At 38.9% G+C, this 7,019-nt stretch overlaps 1 long non-coding RNA gene across 1 annotated transcript in view; it reads right to left on the bottom strand.

The window, feature by feature from the left end:
• Positions 1 to 4,587, bottom strand: part of LOC127483555 (uncharacterized) — a 158,277-nt gene extending 153,690 nt beyond the window's left edge. Inside the window, exon 1 of the long non-coding RNA XR_011381495.1 lies at positions 2,647 to 4,587. This is a non-coding gene — a long non-coding RNA (uncharacterized lncRNA). The remainder of the gene's footprint in view (positions 1 to 2,646) is intronic.
• Positions 4,588 to 7,019: the final 2,432 nt, after the last annotated feature.

The following is a 7,019-nucleotide window of genomic DNA, read 5'->3' on the forward strand; positions in this document are numbered from 1 at the left end:
TCTCTGTGTGTACCTCTGACTTTCACACAAATAAATAAATCTTTTTTTAAAAAAAAAGAAAAAACAGAGGAGAAAAATTTGTAAAAATAAAAAAATAAATAAATCGCTGAGATCAACATACAAGGGGACTTCAAGACTGAATGAGAATATGGAATTTCTAGAAAATAAATAAATAAAAATAAAATTAAAAAATATAACACAAAATTAACATGATAAAATTAGGGAGGGTAATGACAGAGGATAACATAAGCCAAAGATAATGTCAGCACACAAAATATTCATATCATTAACAAGTTGCATGATGACTATACCTAGCCCTTAAATTCACCTCCAAGAACCCTAAAGGAAAAAGCAAAGGGAAAAATAAGGTACAAATTCATAGAGTTCCTTAGGCTGACAACAGTTCAGAAGAATGAAACCCAGGCATGACCAACTAGCCTCTGTGCGGGTTAGTATGTGTAGAATTCATGGTAATGAGATTCTTTTTTTAAAGAATAAACTTGATTTATTTCAAAGAAAATGAGCATTCTCATCTGCTCCATCTCCTCAAATGTCTACAACTGCTGGGGCTGGGCTGAGGCCAGAGCAAGGAGCCAGGAACGCAACCCAGATCTTCCAGGCAGGCAACAGTGACTTAAACCACTTGAGCCATCGTTGCTGCCTCCCAAGAGGGATCAGGCTGCAGAGCTGCAATTAAACCCAGGTACTCCAATGTAGACTGCAGGTGTCCTAACCATTGTCTTAATCAGTAGGACAAGTGCCCACCCCAAGAGTGAAATTCTGAAACCCATACAAAGAGTTACAGGAGGTGCTGTGGCACAGGGAAATAAGCTGCCACCTGCAACAGGCACCCCATATTGAAGCACTGGCTCATCCCAACTGCTTTGCTTCCAATCCAGCTCCCTGCTAATATGCCTGGGAACGTAGAGGAAGGTGGCCCAAATGCTTGAGCCCTGCCACCCATGTCCAGGATGGAGCTCTGAACTCCTGACTTCAGCCTGGCCCAGCACCAGCTGTTGTAGCCATTTAGGGAGTGAACCAGTGGAAGCAATCAAAAAATCTCTCTCTCTCTCTCTCTCTCTCTCACACACACACACACACACACACTTTCAAATCAATCAATCTTTTTAAAAAAGAGTTACAAGAGAATATCCTCAGCAGCTGTGCACCACGGCCTCAAACTGGAAACAGCCACATGTCCACTAGACAAATAAACTGTGGTCCATGCACTCCACAGAACGCTGTTCAGCAATAACACGGAGCAGAACACTGAGGAACCTGACCATGTGGGTAAATTTCAAAATCATTATGCTGCATGAAAGACAAGAACAAAGGCATCCACGCTGCATGCTTCCATTTACATAAAATTCTCAAAAATGCAAGCAAATGCGTAGTAACAGAAAACAGATTAGTGCTGCCTCAGGATGGACACAAAGGGCTCTGAAGACACTCTCAAAGGTGATAGAAATGTTGACTGTGGCTAAATGAGACATTTTGAACATTTTGTTAAATTTAAAAGAAGTTTTTATCAACTTTATGTATATTAACCCCAAACTAGAAGCAATGCAAATTTCCATCAGTAGGTAAATGAATAAATAAGTTGCAACAAATGCGATTGATGGACTACTACTCAACCATAAATAGGATAAACTAAAGCTACACACAAAACTGGGAATGAATCTCAACATGATAGTGTTGAATAAAATTCTAAAAAATGAAAATTAATCCATAGTGACAGAAAGCATAGCAATGGTTACCTGGGACTACGAGGTGGGGCGGGATAAATAGAGGAATTCTCAAGGGCACAGGAAAACTTTGGGTGTTTGTGGGTGTGCTCATTAGCATGACTGGGGTAATGGGTTCACAGGTTATAGAAATTCACCCACACTCATCAGATTGTACTCTTTAAAATATGACATGTATTGTATACTCTTTCTCAACAAGGCTATATAAAACTAAATAGATTTCTGTGCCTAAGGCTATTGCTACACATACCTCCCTCTATGACAGACATCTTTTCTGTGTCTGTCTCCCCCACTGACCACAAGCTCCAGCAAGGAAGGAACCATGTCACTTGAGATGTGTACTTGCCAGGGTGACCCGTCTCAGGGACAGAGCTTGGTGAACTGTGGATCGCAACGTCAGAGAGCAACCTTACCAATTTCGGTGTTTATTTGCCGGGTGCTATTCTAGTTACTTCTCATGGGTTAACTCTTCAATGCTCACAATGGTTCTCTAAATTGAATTCTGCCCGTAACCTCCTTTGCAGGAGAAGAAATCCAGACACCTGTCTCCAGAGCCTTCACTTTCTTTAATAAACTCCACATTGCCATTTTTTACATGCTCAGAATAAATGAGAATCTTAGTTCCAGAATTAGGAACTAAGACAATAAACCCAAAAGACCAAATGAACAAGACTGGACGTGGGGTTTCAAAATTCAGTGCTAAGCCCATCATTGCCAGCTCAGAGTTACTCCAAGATAAAATAACAAAACGAGTAGACTCATCATATTCACTGAATGATATCATAATCATAGTGCAGGCTACATCCATTTGGATTTTAAGGATTCCATTATGAGAGAAGGTTAATGTGAAATCTAGTCCTAATTTTAACCATTTGATTATGAGAACAAATTCAGATCTTACCTGCCAACAGCTAGTGTGGTAGAACAGGAGCCACCTCCGTCAGCCTCATGTTCGGACGGCTGCCACCCATCACCTGGGGTTATTATGAGACAATAGTCACACTCTGTTCACTTTTCAGTCATGAGAATCTCATCAAATGGGTGCCTTGTGTTCATTGATTTCCTTGGTTCTGTTTTTTATTGCTTAATTTTAAAGACACTGTGCATCATTTTTTGTCTCAGTCCATTTGGGCTGCTATAAAAAACACCATAGCTTCAGTGGCTTCCAAACAGCAGAAATTTATTCCTCAAGCTTCCGGAGGCTGGGAAGTCCCAGATCCGGGCCCCTGCAAGTTCCGGGTCTGGTGAGGCCTGTCTCCTAGTCACGGATGATACTTCCCTTGATGTGCTCTGACCTGGTGGAAGACACAGAATAGCTTCCTGGGACTCCTTTTATCAAAGCACTAAGAGTCCCCTTCAGAAAAGCTCTACCACCATCATCTAATCATCCCCAAACACACACACCTCCCTCCTAACAGCAATCACATTGGTGATTAGGATTTTAACACATTAATTTGGGTGTGTGTGCAAACTTTCAGACTGGTGCAATATATATGCACTGCTTGTGCAAGGCATCCCACAAACTCTACGTGCTACGTATTACTTCCTCCATGGGTCACCTACAGGATCTGGATGAGCAAGGCTGGAAGACGTGCTCACAGAGTGGACTCATCACAGGAAGATCACTGTGTGCGGTGCTGGAACTACCAATGTTAACCGATCACACAGTCACGTCCACGTATAGAATTCAGCAGTGTGTTGGTATCAGTGGGTAATGATTTGGGGGCCAAGAATGCTTTCAAAGTTTTTCCATTGGAACTAAAGGTAATTATGTAACTGACTTTGAAATTTTACTTTTAGAGGAGTTTTTAATGGAAAAAAACTTGAAAAGTGAATTGGGCAAGGCTATAAATAAAACTTAAGGTGACGGTCTTTTGTGTTTTAAATCCACAATATCCTACTTGGACAGTGGGCACTGTTTCCCAAACTAAGTTCTAAGGAAGAAAAACAGATCCTCTGTTTGTATGGAAAACACTGGTTGAAACTAGACTAAGTGAATTGCTTTTATAAGATTTGTCATAAGAAGAGGACATGGTAGAGACCATTTCCCAAAAATATTTAACTTTCACTAATGTTTCCTGGTATAAAATGTTAAATTTACTGGCTTAATAATGAAAGACATTTGAGGATAAAATCAGCATGTGGTAGAGAAAACAATGCAGTCTTTCAAAACGGAAAACCTGGGTTCAAATGCTGACTCACAAGTCTGTTAGTGTCCTCCTGTGTGAAATGAAAACATAAAAATAAGGATCTGTGTTCCATTGGTGTCAAAACAGGAAGGCAAAAGGCCATGCCAGTGAGAGTTCATCTGGTTAGGCAAGCATTCAGAGTTCCCCAGGTCTCCCAGTCTTTGCCTCAAACAACTCCATTCAGAATCAGCTAATGTTTCAATAAAATTTGCAATCTATTTTAGATTTCTAAGTCCTTGGACTAATTTAAAAGATATTGACCATAACTTAAATAAACAGCAAGATAGGAAATGTTCTCACCTTGGAATATTTTTGCTCAAGTGGAATTAACTTGTATAAAAGCCCCAGAAATCTAAGGCAGATTTGGCTAGTGGGAAAATCATGAATCAGATCAAGTTGCTCTCTGCTTCTCATCTCCCCATAAGCCAACCGTTCCCCTTAACTTCTATTCTCTTGGGAATCTGCCCTTTCCTTAAGGAGTTTTAGTCTCTCGTCTGATGCATATCATTAGAGTGTTCATGACAAATACAAGCATATTTGGTTTTTAAATTGTTTAAGGGGAGATAAGCAAATTAAACCATTATCAATAAAAGTTATGAAAATGAACTATCAAATACAATGAAAAACTTTTAGCTATAATCCACATTATATAGAAGCTGTACTCACTCGCAATGGAGTTTGCATGGTTAAATACATCCACTCCCAGTCTTAAAAATACTTAATTACATTAAAAGAAATGGGGAAACAGAAGCCATTTACCACTGAAATTCTTGGCCATCAAAGTACACACATGCCTGGAAAGCTAAAAGTATTGCTTTTTCCCCAAGGTCAATAAATAACCCAAATGGACTCAAAACACAGATAGAGCTCCCTCATGTTGAGTAACAGCAGAAAAGAATAACATGTATCATCAGCATCAGAAGAAAGAGTAAAAAAGTCACCGCGTTCCCCCTTTACCAAGGACCATTATTTTTTATACATACTGCTAACTCAGTAAGTTGAAACAGCTTAGATTCTGCACAACAAAGTGTGATGCTATGTGACTGTAGGATTCTCCAGTTGTTTCACCTACACTAATAGATAAACTGCCCTGAATAGATGAGAATTCTCTGAAGTTACTAAGCAAGCATTTGCTTTTGATAATATGTATAATAACAGGCATGCAATAGAGCATCAGTACCCGCCCACTGATGGCTTGATCTTGTCCTCTTGGTAGATGACCCTCTAACTAACTATGCAGACCAGGACAATTTTGAGAGTAAAAGGAAACAAGAAATATTTTTTGTTGTTTGATGGATATTGCTATTTGTGGACCTATAAAATAGTTTCATTTTTGAAAAAATAAATTATTTCCATTAAAGGAAAAACATGTGCATAATAATATTTTAAAAATCTCTTCTGTATAATATTCTGAATGCTTAAAAATAACAAGGTTTTTCATGTACTTTTATCACTTCCATCAACATATGTGAGCCAAACAGTTTATTGATAATTTTTGATGCATAGTTTTTTTGTTTTTTTGGTTTTTTTTTTTTTTTTTTTTGACAGGCAGAGTGGACAGTGAGAGAGAGAGACAGAGAGAAAGGTCTTCCTTTGCCGTTGGTTCACCCTCCAATGGCCACCGCGGCCGGTGCGCTGCGGCCGGCGCACCGCGCTGATCCGATGGCAGGAGCCAGGAGCCAGGTGCTTTTCCTGGTCTCCCATGGGGTGCAGGGCCCAAGCACCTGGGCCATCTTCCACTGCACTCCCTGGCCACAGCAGAGAGCTGGCCTGGAAGAGGGGCAACCGGGACAGAATCCAGCGCCCCGACCGGGACTAGAACCCGGTGTGCCGGCGCCACTAGGCAGAGGATTAGCCTAGTGAGCCACAGCGCTGGCCGATGCATAGTTTTTATACAGCCTTTTAATTTATATTTCTCTAAAGTTCCCTGTGATTTGTTCAAAGTTTAACTTTATGATTAATAAATTTGAAATCATTTATACTTCAATTGACTTTATTCTGTAGATGCAGAAGTACATTGTAAGCCCAAAGGAAATTCTACTAAATATAAGACATTTTCATTTTCTCATATGGAAATGTGGAAATATTTAAGCTTTACTATTCTCATAAGTACTGTCACCCCTTTCTAAGTACACTTCTTCAAACACAATTTTTTTAAAGATTTATTTATTTTAAAGGCAGAGTTACAGAGAGATAGAGACAGAGAGAGAGAGGTCTTCCATCCACCCACTGGTTCGCTCCTCAAATGGCTGCAATGGGTGGAGCTGGGCCGATCTGAAGCCAGGAGCCAGGAGCTTCTTCTGGGTCTCTCATGAAGGTGCAGGGGCCCAAGGACTTGGACTATCTTCTACTGCTTTCCCAGGCCATAGCAGAGAGCTGGATTGGAAGTGGAACAACTGGGTCTTGAACCAGAATCCATATGAAATGCAGGCACTGCAGGCGGTGGCTTTACCTGCTATGCCACAGTGTTGGCCCCTCTTCAAAATTTTTAAAATAAAACTGGTCAAATAAATTGTCACTATTTACTGATTCTTTTAAATAAATATTTTGCCAAGTATAGTTACTGCATAATCTGAAATCTTTCTATTGTATTTTGTTCTCATAAAGAGTAAATCCATTCAATTACAAATAGATGCTACATCTTAAGTAAATTGCCATAAATTAAAAAATTCCAAAGAACAATTATAGATTTTTAAAACTGGTAATTACTCTTTTAAGTTGTTATGTTCCTCTTTTTTTTTTTAACAGAGATACATTTTAATACTTTTCATTTGGAAAGCTCTCTTCTTAATAACTTGAATCAACTGAAATATTCAAAACTCAAGTTTTCTGATGCTGTATTCATAGAGTAGTTTGATTAAAGACTTCCAACTAATTATATGTGCTTATACATTGAGGATTATAATGCCTTTCTAATGAACTGAACTTTTTATCATTATGAAATATCTTTCCAAATCTCTGATAATATACATTGTCTTTCCGCACATTTTAATCTGATATTTAATCAATTTTAATGATTTTACTCTTTATATGTTGCATATTTTTATATCCTTTTATTTTCAAATGATCTATGTTTTCATATGTA

The sequence above is a fragment of the Oryctolagus cuniculus genome, chromosome 13 (assembly GCF_964237555.1).
Source record: "Oryctolagus cuniculus chromosome 13, mOryCun1.1, whole genome shotgun sequence".
Lineage (NCBI taxonomy): Eukaryota > Metazoa > Chordata > Mammalia > Lagomorpha > Leporidae > Oryctolagus > Oryctolagus cuniculus.